Here is a 14,138-nt window from a genome sequence, read left to right on the forward strand (position 1 = left end):
ATAAAATACAAATGACAATGGAGGAAGGAACTGCGAATACATTTCTTTCTATTTTGGGGTATAATATTGTAACTATTGATTAGTGCTATAACACAATTTCTCTATCGTCCTAAGTGGATGCTGGGGTTCCTGAAAGGACCATGGGGAATAGCGGCTCCGCAGGAGACAGGGCACAAAAAAGTAAAGCTTTACTAGGTCAGGTGGTGTGCACTGGCTCCTCCCCCTATGACCCTCCTCCAGACTCCAGTTAGATTTTGTGCCCGAACGAGAAGGGTGCAATCTAGGTGGCTCTCCTAAAGAGCTGCTTAGAGAAAGTTTAGTTTAGGTTTTTTTCTTTACAGTGAGTCCTGCTGGCAACAGGATCACTGCAACGTGGGACTTAGGGGGAAAGTAGTAAACTCACCTGCATGCAGAGTGGATTTGCTGCTTGGCTACTGGACACCATTAGCTCCAGAGGGATCGAACACAGGCCCAGCCGTGGAGTCCGGTCCCGGAGCCGCGCCGCCGACCCCCTTGCAGATGCTGAAGCGTGAAGAGGTCCGGAAACCGGCGGCTGAAGACTCCTCAGTCTTCATAAGGTAGCGCACAGCACTGCAGCTGTGCGCCATTTTCCTCTCAGCACACTTCACTGGGCAGTCACTGAGGGTGCAGAGCGCTGGGGGGGGGCGCTCTGAGAGGCAAATATAAACCTTATACAAGGCTAAAAATACCTCACATATAGCCCATAGGGGCTATATGGAGATATTTAACCCCTGCCTGACTGGAAAAATAGCGGGAGAAGAACCCGCCGAAAAAGGGGCGGGGCCTATCTCCTCAGCACACGGCGCCATTTTCTGTCACAGCTCCGCTGGTCAGAACGGCTCCCAGGTCTCTCCCCTGCACTGCACTACAGAAACAGGGTAAAACAGAGAGGGGGGGCACATTAATGGCTATATATATATATATATTAAAGCAGCTATAAGGGAGCACTTAATATAAGGATATCCCTTGTATATATAGCGCTTTGTGGTGTGTGCTGGCAGACTCTCCCTCTGTCTCCCCAAAAGGGCTAGTGGGTCCTGTCTTCATTAGAGCATTCCCTGTGAGTTTGCGGTGTGTGTCGGTACGTGGTGTCGACATGTATGAGGACGATATTGGTGTGGAGGCGGAGCAATTGCCAAATATGCAGATGTCACCCCCCAGGGGGTCGACACCAGAATGGATGCCTTTATTTGTGGAATTACGTGATGGTTTATCTTCCCTTAAACAGTCAGTTGAGGACATGAGGCGGCCGGACAATCAATTAATGCCTGTCCAGGCGCCTCAAACACCGTCAGGGGCTGTAAAACGCCCTTTGCCTCAGTCGGTCGACACAGACCCAGACACGGGCACTGATTCCAGTGACGACGGTAGAAATTCAAACGTATTTTCCAGTAGGGCCACACGTTATATGATTTTGGCAATGAAGGAGACGTTACATTTAGCTGATACTACAGATACCGTAAAACAGGGTATTATGTATGGTGTGAAAAAACTACAAACAGTTTTTCCTGAATCAGAAGAATTAAATGACGTGTGTGATGAAGCGTGGGTTGCTCCTGATAAAAAGTTGATAATTTCAAAAAAGTTATTGGCATTATACCCTTTCCCGCCAGAGGTTAGGGCGCGCTGGGAAACACCCCCTAAGGTGGACAAGGCGCTCACACGCTTATCCAAACAAGTGGCGTTACCCTCTCCTGAGACGGCCGCACTTAAGGATCCATCAGATAGAAAGATGGAAGTTATTCAAAAGAATATATACACACATGCAGGTGTTATACTACGACCAGCTATAGCAACTGCCTGGATGTGCAGTGCTGGAGTAGTTTGGTCAGAATCCCTGATTGAAAATATTGATACCCTAGATAGGGACAATGTTTTACTGTCGTTAGAACAAATAAAGGATGCATTTATCTATATGCGTGATGCACAGAGGGATATTTGCACACTGGCATCTCGGGTGAGTGCTATGTCCATTTCAGCCAGAAGAGCCTTATGGACACGACAGTGGACAGGCGATGCGGATTCAAAACGTCACATGGAGGTTTTGCCGTATAAAGGGGAGGAGTTATTTGGAGTTGGTCTATCAGACTTGGTGGCCACGGCTACTGCCGGGAAATCCACTTTTTTACCTCAAGTCACTCCCCAACAGAGAAAGGCACCGACCTTTCAACCGCAGCCTTTTCGCTCCTACAAAAATAAGAGAGCAAAGGGCTTGTCGTACCTGCCACGAGGCAGAGGAAGAGGGAAGAGACACCAACAGGCAGCTCCTTCCCAGGAACAGAAGCCCTCCCCGGCTCCTGCAAAAACCTCAGCATGACGCTGGGGCCTCTCAAGCGGACTCGGGGACAGTGGGGGGCCGTCTCAAAAATTACAGCGCGCAGTGGGCTCACTCGCAGGTAGACCCCTGGATCCTGCAGATAATATCTCAGGGGTACAGGTTGGAATTAGAGACGGATCCTCCTCATCGTTTCCTGAAGTCTGCCTTACCAACCGTCTCTTCCGAAAGGGAGAGGGTGTTGGAAGCCATTCACAAGCTGTACGCTCAGCAGGTGATAGTCAAAGTACCCCTATTACAACAAGGAAAGGGGTATTATTCCACTCTATTTGTGGTACCGAAGCCGGATGGCTCGGTAAGGCCTATTCTAAATCTGAAGTCCTTGAACCTCTACATAAAAAAGTTCAAGTTCAAGATGGAGTCACTCAGAGCAGTGATAGCGAACCTGGAAGAAGGGGACTTTATGGTATCCTTGGACATCAAGGATGCGTATCTACACGTTCCGATTTACCCCGCACACCAGGGGTACCTCAGGTTCATTGTTCAAAACTGTCACTATCAGTTTCAGACGCTGCCGTTCGGATTGTCCACGGCGCCTCGGGTCTTTACCAAGGTAATGGCCGAGATGATGATTCTTCTTCGAAGAAAAGGCGTATTAGTTATCCCATACTTGGACGATCTCCTAATAAGGGCAAGGTCCAGAGAACAGCTGGAGACAGCTTTAGCACTATCTCAAGAGGTGCTAAGACAACACGGGTGGATTCTGAATATTCCAAAATCCCATTTAATCCCGACAACTCGTCTGCTGTTCCTAGGAATGATTCTGGACACGGTTCAGAAAAAGGTTTTCCTTCCAGAGGAAAAAGCCAAGGAGTTATCCGATCTGGTCAGGAACCTCCTAAAACCAGGAAAAGTGTCAGTACATCAATGCACAAGAGTCCTGGGAAAAATGGTGGCTTCTTACGAAGCAATTCCATTCGGCAGATTCCATGCAAGAATATTCCAAAGGGATCTGTTGGACAAATGGTCAGGGTCGCATCTGCAGATGCACCTGCGAATAACCCTGTCACCAAAGACAAGGGTGTCACTTCTGTGGTGGTTGCAGAAGGCTCACCTATTAGAAGGCCGCAGATTCGGCATTCAGGATTGGATCCTGGTGACCACGGACGCCAGCCTGAGAGGCTGGGGAGCAGTCACACAAGGAAGAAACTTCCAGGGAGTATGGACGAGTCTGGAAAAGTCTCTTCACATAAACATTCTGGAACTAAGAGCAATCTACAATGCTCTAAGCCAGGCGGAACTTCTCCTGCAAGGAAAGCCGGTGTTGATTCAGTCGGACAACATCACGGCGGTCGCCCATGTAAACAGGCAGGGCGGCACAAGAAGCAGGAGTGCAATGGCAGAAGCTGCCAAGATTCTTCGCTGGGCGGAGAATCACGTGATAGCACTGTCAGCAGTGTTCATCCCGGGCGTGGACAACTGGGAAGCAGACTTCCTCAGCAGACACGATCTTCATCCGGGAGAGTGGGGTCTACATCCAGAAGTCTTCAACATGTTAATAGACCGTTGGGAAAGACCAATTGTAGACATGATGGCGTCTCGCCTCAACAAGAAACTGGACAAATATTGCGCCAGGTCAAGAGATCCACAGGCAATAGCTGTGGACGCACTGGTAACTCCTTGGGTGTACCAGTCAGTGTATGTGTTTCCTCCTCTGCCGCTCATACCAAAGGTATTGAAGATCATACGGCAAAGAAGAGTAAGAACAATACTAGTGGTTCCGGATTGGCCGAGAAGGACTTGGTATCCGGAACTTCAAGAGATGCTCACGGACGAACCGTGGCCTCTACCTCTGAGAAGGGACCTGCTACAGCAGGGTCCCTGTCTTTTTCAAGACTTACCGCGGCTGCGTTTGACGGCATGGCGGTTGAACGCCAGATCCTAAAAGGGAAAGGCATTCCAGAAGAAGTCATTCCTACCTTGATTAAGGCACGGAAGGAAGTCACCGTGAAACATTATCACCGCATTTGGCGAAAATATGTAGCGTGGTGCGAGGATCGGATTGTTCCGACGGAGGAATTCCAACTGGGTCGTTTCCTACATTTCCTGCAATCAGGATTATCTATGGGTCTCAAATTGGGATCCATTAAGGTTCAAATTTCGGCCCTGTCAATATTCTTCCAAAAAGAATTGGCCTCTGTCCCTGAGGTCCAGACTTTTGTCAAGGGAGTACTGCATATACAGCCTCCTGTGGTGCCTCCGGTGGCACCGTGGGATCTAAATGTAGTTTTAGATTTCCTCAAATCCCATTGGTTTGAACCATTGAAAAAGGTGGATTTGAAATATCTCACATTGAAAGTGACTATGTTACTAGCCCTGGCCTCTGCCAGGAGAGTATCTGAATTGGCGGCTTTATCTTATAAAAGTCCTTATCTAATCTTCCATTCGGATAGGGCAGAACTGCGGACTCGTCCGCATTTTCTCCCTAAAGTGGTATCAGCATTTCATCTGAACCAACCTATTGTGGTGCCTGCGGCCACTAGCGACTTGGAGGACTCCAAGTTGTTGGACGTTGTCAGAGCCTTAAAAATATACATTGCAAGGACGGCTGGAGTCAGAAAATCTGACTCGCTGTTTATATTGTATGCACCCAACAAGTTGGGCGCACCTGCTTCTAAGCAGTCGATTGCTCGTTGGATTTGTAACACAATTCAACTTGCACATTCTGTGGCAGGCCTGCCACAGCCTAAAACTGTAAAAGCCCACTCCACAAGGAAGGTGGGCTCATCTTGGGCGGCTGCCCGAGGGGTCTCGGCATTACAACTCTGCCGAGCAGCTACGTGGTCGGGGGAGAACACGTTTGTAAAATTTTACAAATTTGATACCCTGGCAAAGGAGGACCTGGAGTTCTCTCATTCGGTGCTGCAGAGTCATCCGCACTCTCCCGCCCGTTTGGGAGCTTTGGTATAATCCCCATGGTCCTTTCAGGAACCCCAGCATCCACTTAGGACGATAGAGAAAATAAGAATTTACTTACCGATAATTCTATTTCTCGGAGTCCGTAGTGGATGCTGGGCGCCCATCCCAAGTGCGGATTATCTGCAATACTTGTACATAGTTATTGTTAACTAATTCGGGTTATTGTTAAGGAGCCATCTTTAAGAGGCCCTTTCTGTTGTCATACTGTTAACTGGGTTTAGATCACAAGTTGTACGGTGTGATTGGTGTGGCTGGTATGAGTCTTACCCGGGATTCAAAATGCCTCCCTTATTGTGTATGCTCGTCCGGGCACAGTACCTAACTGGAGTCTGGAGGAGGGTCATAGGGGGAGGAGCCAGTGCACACCACCTGACCTAGTAAAGCTTTACTTTTTTGTGCCCTGTCTCCTGCGGAGCCGCTATTCCCCATGGTCCTTTCAGGAACCCCAGCATCCACTACGGACTCCGAGAAATAGAATTATCGGTAAGTAAATTCTTATTTTTACATGTCTTCTGAGTAATATTAAATGGAGTAATAAATAGTATATATTTATTAAGCAATTATTAAGTTACTCAGTGATTTTTGTTTGAGTATGATGCAAAATTATTAAGTCAGCAACTTAGTTCAATACAAATATGTCTGGGACATGATTGGCCCAAAGACTAATTCTGTGGTAGTGTCCTGTTTAAGCCCCGTCACCAACAGTGTTGTTCGTACTGTTTCCGGTATGAATGGTAGACCATGGTATGGTTGACAGTCACATGAAAATGGTCGACACATGAAAGGTCGACACCTGAAAAGGTCGACATGAGTATTTTTACTTTTTTGGTGTTGTTTTTTGCGTAAAGTGACGGGGAACCCCAATTAGTGCACCGCGTCCCCTCGCATGGCTCGCTTCGCTTGCCTTGCTTCGGGCAAGGTGTCTCGCTCTGCTACCGCTGTGCTCAGCACAGATTACCGTTCCCAATCGTAGTCCACGTGGATCGTAAAGAATTAAAAAGTTCCACAAAATATATATTTTTTAAAACGCATGTCGACCTTTTCATGTGTCGACCGTTTTCATGTGTTGATCATGTGTCCATGTTGACCATGTCAATGTCGACCAATAGTGGTCGACCTAATGACTGTCGACCATAGCATGGTCGACCATCCAAACGGATATCATTCAAGCTATCATAAACCCTTTAAGAGATCAAGGTAGGGATATATCATCCCTACTAAATAGGACAGGCGAAGATGTTGCCCCGAGCAACCAATCAGAGCTACCTATCATTTTATAGTATGTACTTGATAAATGATATCTAAAAGCTGGTTGGCTACTACGCTTTCAAACACCAACAAATATGTCACAAGTACGAATTCACTGATTGTTACTTTATTTCTCTGAATATTTTCTAATTATTTCATTTTAATTTTATATTCTAATTCAGTTTTTTTTTTCTGAAACTATATATGTTCTTTACTGTGCAAATCCAGGAACGTGTTTTTAGCCTGTGAATTGAAAAGGTCAGATTCTTAGCCTGACTGTAGCATGACACATGCCATATAAGCCACACATGCAAAATACTTTGTGAGACAGACTAATAGTCTCTTCTTTATACTATATATGGCATTAGGATAGGGGAATGACGTATTGAAGATAAAGTTGTGAATGCAGCACTGGAGAAATGCAGTTTCCACAAATAGGGCAATACTCTAAGGGGCTGACAACACACTCTGGCTAAGTTCATAACTCAGAAAAAATGCAAAGACTTTAAGATAGGTGAAGGATTTGCAGTCATGAGGGAATTAGTTATAATAACTATATCAATTCTATATTAAGCACCATCTAGAAAACACTGTGATCTTAGAAGTTCTACAAGGTCTTCTCTTTGGGATTAAGCTCTATTGCCTTCAAATTAAACCTTTCTAGATTCCTGGCGGCTGCTAAATTTTCTACAGTGTATGCACATGTAATTGCATAACTAAAGCACATGTATTATACTGAGCAATATATTTAATGACTTTCAGTTTAGCATGCATATAAAAATATAAAAAGCTGTAATACACCATTGTTTTTTTTTTTGCATGTGTTTGATATCAGCAACATAGCAACATACTGTATCAACAACATAGGAAACCTTCTGAAAGGGACAAGTTGAAGTGATGCCCATAACAAGAGAAATAACTGGTGGGCAGAACGAAGGGACATATGCAAGGTAATGAGATTAACGATTAGCTTGCCGCTCTCACCCACCTCCATGCACCAATCTGCCACCACCTTGTCTCCTTGGAGTGCTACATATTTGAGCTGAGCTGTGTTGTATGAATAATTAAACATTGCTCTATGTAAATTTGCAGAAGAACTTCCTTTAATGCTTGTTCCTTTCATGAAGATGCCAGTAGCACACAATGTGTTCTCATTAAAATAGAAGGTTGATAAAATGCAAGGATCAAATTTACCTTCAGGAAACAATTCGATTTAGCCATGCTAATATATGACGTAGTTCTTAACCATAACATAAAGTTCCTGTTTAAGTGTGTTCATTCAGAAGAGCAGGTGATACTGATTCAGCTTCCTATGGGTTGAGCTGTGTCACCTTGAAGAACTCACTTTGGAATGATAACATTTTCAAGTCTCTGTGTCATTCATCATTACCAGTTATCACACTGTCCTGATTGCCATGATGCCTGATTGACAGTGCCATGGAGAATACTGCCTGGGGAGATATGGAAGAGGTTAAAGGGGGGTACACACGGAGAGATCCGTGCTTAAAATCTAAGCAATCTTGCTAGATTGCTTAGATTTTAAGCACGGATCTGCCGTGTGTATGCCCTCCAGCGATAGCGATGCGCGGCCCCGCACATCGCTATCGCCGATGCTAGATTGAGCTGCATGCAGGCTCAATCTAGCGGGTCGCTCACTTCACCGTTGTATGAAGTGAGCGGCCCCCCGTCGGCTTTCCCCCTCGCTCAGCACATCGCGCTGTGCTGAGCGGGGTGAGAGATGTGTGCTGAGCGGTCTGTGTTAAGATCGTTCAGCACACATCTCTCCCGTGAGTACCCCCCTTAAGGTCCCTCTCCTAATACCCAAACTCCTCGTTGCTTAATATAGCAAAGTACCATGGAATATGCTAGTGTTATATACATGAAGGGTGTGGTATGGAAGGTCGGCAGTAACTAGGTCGACAGTGTCTATGTCGACAGGGTCTCTAGGCCGACATGGTCTAGGTCGACAGGTCAAAAGGTTGACATGCATTTTTTATGTTTTTTTGGTGTCGTTTTCTCGGTACAGTGACCAGGAACCCCAATTAGTGCACTGTGTCCCCTCGCATGGCTCGTTTCGCTCGCCATGCTTCAGGCAAGGTGTCTTGCTCCGCTACCGATGCACTCAGCACGGGTTACTATTCCCAATCGTAGTCCACGTGGATCATTCAGTATGAAAAAGTTAAAAAAAAATTGTGAAAAACTCATGTTGATCTTTTGAGCTATTGACCTAGAACATGATGACCTAGAGACCCAGTCGACTAATAGTGGTCGACCTAGTTATTGTTGACCTAGAGACCGGATCCCATATATAAACATTAACACTTCTACTAGTCCTACTACTATTACTACTACTACTGCTATTACTACCAGTACTGCTGCTGCTACTACTACTACTACTACTACTACTACTACTACAGGTGCTATTACTACTGCTACTACTGATGCTACTACTACTGTTACTACTACTACTACTACTACTACTACTACTACTGCTATTACTACTACTACCAATACTACCAACACTATTACTACTACTACTACTACTACCACCACTACTACTGCTATTACTACTGCTGATACCGCTGCTGCTGCTGCTACTACTACTACTACTGCTGCTACTATTACTACTGCTGATGTTGCTACTACTACTACTACTACTACTATTACTACTACTACTACTGCTGCTACTACTATTACTATTACTACTACTATTATTATTACTACTACTAATACTACTGTTACTACTGCTGCTGCTACTACTATTACTACTAGTATTACTATTACTTCTACCACTACTACTACTACTGCTGCTGCTGCTGCTACTACTACTACTGCTACTACTAATACTATTACTACTACCACCACCACCACTAATACTACTACTACTACTGATGATTCTACTACTACTACTAATACTACCATTACTACTAATACTACTACCATTACTATTATTATTATTATTATTATTATTATTACTACTACTACTACTGTTACTATTATTATTATTATTATTATTATTACTACTACTACTACTACTACTTCTACTACTATTACTGCTGCTGCTGCTGCTACTACTACTACTGCTACTACTAATACTATTACTATTATTATTATTATTTCTACTACTACTGCTGCTTCTACTACTACTACTACCTTAACAACTACTATTACTATTGCTGCTGCTACTACAACAACAACAACAACAACAACAACAACAACAACTACTACTACTACTAATAATAATAATAATAATAATAATAAAGATTCAGATCAGAAATTATCCAATAGCATGTTGGATGGATTATAGTGAATTTGGTGGCTGCACTATTTAAGTTAAGGGGGGTACACACGGAGCGATAATCTAAGCAATCTGACTAGATTGCTTAGATTTTCAGCAACATCGCTCCGTGTGTAGCCCCCTCAGCGATAGCGATGCGCGGCCCCGCACATCGCTATCGCTGCTGCTAGATTGGCCTGCATGCAGGCCAATCTAGCGGGTCGCTCACTTCACCCGCTGGGTGAAATGAGCGGCCCCCCGTCTCCCCCTGCACGCTCAGCACAGATCGCGCTGTGCTGAGCGCCGGGAGAGATGTGTGCTGAGCGGTTCGCTCAGCACACATCTCTCCCAAATCGGGCCGTGAGTACTGGCCTTTAAGCTCCGGTTTATCACCTGGGGTAGTGGTTCCCAAACTGGATGGAGTCCATAATGCAGTGGAGGGGGAAAGTCCCTAGTCCCAGAATGGCACCCCAGTGTCAGCTATTTCACACACCTATAGCTTCCAATCAATGTGAACAAACACAATGATAACCCTGTCCACCACCACATAATTGAATATCTCAATAAGAAACTTTTGGTCCAGGGATGATGTGAAAAAAAAAGCTGAAACTCTAGGGGGGGCGTGAACCAAGAAAGTTTAGCAACCTGTGACCTAAGGCAAGACACCCCACTTGGTTTGGCAAATCATAAGGTTTGCTTTTTGGCTACATTTGAACAGAAATACAGACTGGGTGAGTGCATCAGAGGGTCCCTTTCTTTTGAAACCATACCCAACAAAAGAGTGTTCATCACAAGAATGTAAAACTGCTTACTAATCTGGCTCTAACAAAATAGCCTTTCCCGCAATCCACTCCATGCTTGCTCACATTCCTTTTATCGCAGCTTTTGTTGTTAGAAATAAATGAAATGATTGAGTATTACTCACACATCCAGCCTCTGCCCTAATTACACGTAAATAATATGATTCTATTGACAATTAAATGTTACATTGTGGCTTTCTGTTGAAAAGTTCACTGGGTGATAATTATTAGTCATCTAATGAGATCACTGTGAATATTTAATCTCACATTGAATCATTTTCTCTATACAAATTCCTTAAGAAATATAGTTTTATTTTCATCCGTCACATTTAAGGGTCTCTACAGCTCTGTAGGTTTCCCTATAAATCTGTGTTTTATGTTATTAGTCATCTGACTGGGTAAATTCGTTGCAAACCCCTCACACATAGAACAGATATTCTCTTAGTTAAATCAATCAACTGTCCAGGCTCAGCAACAGGGTGGTACAAATGGGGCATTTATACCAGGTATCAGAAGCTCAGGGCCCAGCCACCAAGTGGGGGAGAAACCAGTTTGACTTCACGGTTTTGGAAGATTGTTGCGGTGTTGGATAGGGATGTTAGTCCCCACAATGGCACTTAACCAGGATGATTGGTTTATTCAGATAACAGAGATAACAGATTGTAGAATATAGAAGATGTTCTGCAGCAGCTGGAACTCACAGTATACATGTGAAGCAGCACAGCGGTAACTAGAGATGAGCGGATTCAGTTCCCTGAGAACAGAAACCCCTCCGAACGTCAGTACCCGAGCCCGGATCCGAGCCCGGCTCAGGTTTTCCTGCCTGACTCGGAAACCAGAATGATTCAAAACGTCATCATCCCGCTGTCGGATTATCGCGGGTTTGGATTCCATATAAGGAGCCACACGTCGCCTCCATTTCCACACCAGACCCGGAGAGTATAATGACAGGACGTGTCTCCGTCCTCAGTGTCTGTGCGGGAGGGAAAGTGGGGTGGCGAGTCCAGTGCTGTCTTGTGCTGCTCAGTCAAGTGTAGTGTCTTATGCTGCATTAGTCCAGTCACAGTGGTGGTGTCCTTTGCTGCCATATGTCCAGTGCTGCTGTATAAGTCCAGTCCATTGGTGCTGTGTTGTGCTGCATCAGTCCAGTGGTGGTGTCTTGTGCTGCATCAGTCCAGTCACAGTGGTGGTGTCCTCTGCTGCCATATGTCCAGTGCTGCTGTATAAGTCCAGTCCATTGCAGTGGTGCTGTGTTGTCCTGCATCAGTCCAGTTGCGGTGTCCCTGTGCTGCTGTATAAGTCCAGTGGTACTGCGGTATATGTCCAGTGATACTGGCGTATATGTCCAGTGATACTGCCGTATATGTCCAGTGATACTGCCGTATATGTCCAGTGATACTGGCGTATATGTCCAGTGATACTGCCGTATATGTCCAGTGATACTGCCATATAAGTCCAGTGATACTGCTGTATAAATCCAGTCCAGTGGTACTGCCGTATAAGTCCAGTGATACTGCCGTATATGTCCAGTGATACTGCCGTATATGTCCAGTGATAGCGCAGTATCTGTCCAGTGGTACTGCCGTATAAATCATGTGATACTGCCGTAAATGTCCAGTAGTGATGAGCGGGAAACCGAACCCCCCTGAGCTTTACCTTTTTTACACGGGTCCGAGCCATACTTGGATTCTCCCGTATGGCTCGGTTAACCCGAGCGCACCCGAACGTCATCATCCCGCTGTCGGATTCTCGCGAGATTCGGATTCTATAAGCAGCCGCGCGTCGCCGCCATTTTCACACGTGCATTGGAGATGATAGGGAGAGGACGTGGCTGGCGTCCTCTCCATTTAGTAGAAGACAGTTGATTTGATTGCTTGTTTATTACTATAATTGTGGGGAGGATTGGGGAGCAGCTGTTAGGAGGACCACAGTGCAGAGTTTAGTTTTTATCCGTTCTCTGCCTGAAAAAAACGCTCCATACCATATCTGTGCTCAGTGTGCTGCATGATATATCTGTGCTGAGTGCTCACACTGCTTAATTGTGGGGACTGGGGAGCAGCTATAGCAGTAGTACAGTGCAGAGTTTTGCTGACAGTGACCACCAGTATACGTTTGTCTGCCTGAAAAACACTCCATATCTGTGCTCACAGTGTGCTGCTTTATTGTGGGGACTGGGGACCACCAGTATAATTAATATTATATAGGAGGAGTACAGTGCAGAGTGCACTGCTGTACCTACCTCTGTGTCGTCATCCATTAAGTATACTATCCATCTACATTCCTATACCTGTGGTGCATTTTAGTTTAGCAGTTTGCTGACAGTGTCCACCAGGTCCAGTATACTATATATAGCAGTACGGTAGGCCACTGCTGTACCTACCTCTGTGTCGTCACTCGTCATCCATTAAGTATACTATCCATCCATCTACATTGTATACCTGTGGTGCCTTTTTTTTAGACTAGTTTAGCAGTTTGCTGACAGTGTCCACCAGGTCCAGTATACTGTATATAGCAGACCGGTAGGCCACTGCTGTACCTACCTCTGTGTCGTCACTCGTCATCCATTAAGTATACTATCCATCCATCTACATTGTATACCTGTGGTGCCTTTTTTTTAGACTAGTTTAGCAGTTTGCTGACAGTGTCCACCAGGTCCAGTATACTGTATATAGCAGACCGGTAGGCCACTGCTGTACCTACCTCTGTGTCGTCACTCATCATCCATTAAGTATACTATCCATCCATCTACATTGTATACCTGTGGTGCCTTTTTTTAGACTAGTTTAGCAGTTTGCTGACAGTGTCCACCAGGTCCAGTATACTGTATATAGCAGTACGGTAGGCCACTGCTGTACCTACCTCTGTGTCATCACTCGTCATCCATTAAGTATACTATCCATCCATCTACATTGTATACCTGTGGTGCCTTTTTTTTAGACTAGTTTAGCAGTTTGCTGACAGTGTCCACCAGGTCCAGTATACTGTATATAGCAGAACGGTAGGCCACTGCTGTACCTACCTCTGTGTCGTCACTTGTCATCCATTAAGTATACTATCCATCCATCTACATTGTATACCTGTGGTGCCTTTTTTTAGACTAGTTTAGCAGTTTGCTGACAGTGTCCACCAGGTCCAGTATACTGTATATAGCAGTACGGTAGGCCACTGCTGTACCTACCTCTGTGTCGTCACTCTTCATCCATTAAGTATACTATCCATCCATCTACATTGTATACCTGTGGTGCCTTTTTTTTAGACTAGTTTAGCAGTTTGCTGACAGTGTCCACCAGGTCCAGTATACTGTATATAGCAGTACGGTAGGCCACTGCTGTACCTACCTCTGTGTCGTCACTCATCATCCATTAAGTATACTATCCATCTACATTGTATACCTGTGGTGCCTTTTTTTTAGACTAGTTCAGCAGTTTGCTGACGGTGTCCACCAGGTCCAGTATACTGTATATAGCAGTACGGTAGGCCACTGCTGTACCTACCTCTGTGTCATCACTCGTCATCCATTAAGTATACTATCCATCCA

The 14,138-nt window shown here is 45.1% G+C and overlaps 1 long non-coding RNA gene across 2 annotated transcripts in view; it reads left to right on the top strand.

The window, feature by feature from the left end:
* The window catches only part of LOC134928866 (uncharacterized), a 290,670-nt gene that overhangs the window by 176,134 nt on the left and 100,398 nt on the right, over positions 1–14,138 (top strand). For both annotated transcript variants that reach the window (XR_010178081.1, XR_010178080.1), the window contains exon 2: positions 7,359–7,473. This is a non-coding gene — a long non-coding RNA (uncharacterized LOC134928866). The remainder of the gene's footprint in view (positions 1–7,358; positions 7,474–14,138) is intronic.

This window comes from Pseudophryne corroboree, chromosome 5 (genome assembly GCF_028390025.1).
Source record: "Pseudophryne corroboree isolate aPseCor3 chromosome 5, aPseCor3.hap2, whole genome shotgun sequence".
NCBI classification, from domain to species: Eukaryota; Metazoa; Chordata; class Amphibia; order Anura; family Myobatrachidae; genus Pseudophryne; species Pseudophryne corroboree.